Here is a 956-nt window from a genome sequence, read left to right on the forward strand (position 1 = left end):
TAGTGTTTTTGTTGATTTAAAAAAGGCCTTCGACACTACTGACTACACCTTTCTCCTTGAAAAACTGAATAAATATGGCATTAGAGGATTAGCACTACAGTGGGTATCCAGTTATTTGAATAATCGGAGACAGTTTGTACAGGTAAACGATGTAAGATTTGAATTTTGTTTTAATGAAGGCGGAGTTCCTCAGGGCTCTGTGTTGGGACAAAAGTTGTTTATTTTGTATGTGAATGATCTGGTTTATGTGTCAGGGCTTTTTAAGTGTGTTTTATTTACAGATGATACCACATTTTTTTGGGTCAGGTGAAGATATTGAACAGATGTTAGAGATGATACAGGCAGAATTTGTAAAAGTACAAACTTGGTTCCAACTTAATAAGTTGTCATTAAATTTGGAAAAAACAAACTACATTATATTTTGTAATAGAAATAAAATGATCAAAGTCCCATTTAAAATTGACAGTATTGAAATTCATAGAGTTAATGAAATAAAATGTTTGGGTGTCGTTATTGATGAGAAGCTGACATGGAAATCTTATGTAAATTACTTAAGAATAAAAATAGCTAAATCAATTGCATTATGTATAAAGTAAAAAAGTTTTTGAATGACAAAGCTTTATATATATATTGTACAATATAATGATTTTTCCATATTTCATCTATTGTACTGAAGTTTGGGGAAAAGCATGAAAATAATTACAAATATTATTTTTTTTTACAAACCGGATTCCAAAAAAGTTGGGACACTAAACAAATTGTGAATAAAAACTGAATGCAATGATGTGGAGATGGTAAATGTCAATATTTTATTTGTAGTATAACATAGATGACAGATCAAAAGTTTAATCTGAGTAAATGTAACATTTTAAAGGAAAAATATGTTGATTCAAAATTTCACAGTGTCAACAAATCCCAAAAAAGTTGGGACAAGTAGCAATAAGTGGCTGGAAAAA

Source organism: Nematolebias whitei, chromosome 2 (genome assembly GCF_014905685.2).
Source record: "Nematolebias whitei isolate Nwh7 chromosome 2, NemWhi1, whole genome shotgun sequence".
Classification (NCBI taxonomy): domain Eukaryota; kingdom Metazoa; phylum Chordata; class Actinopteri; order Cyprinodontiformes; family Rivulidae; genus Nematolebias; species Nematolebias whitei.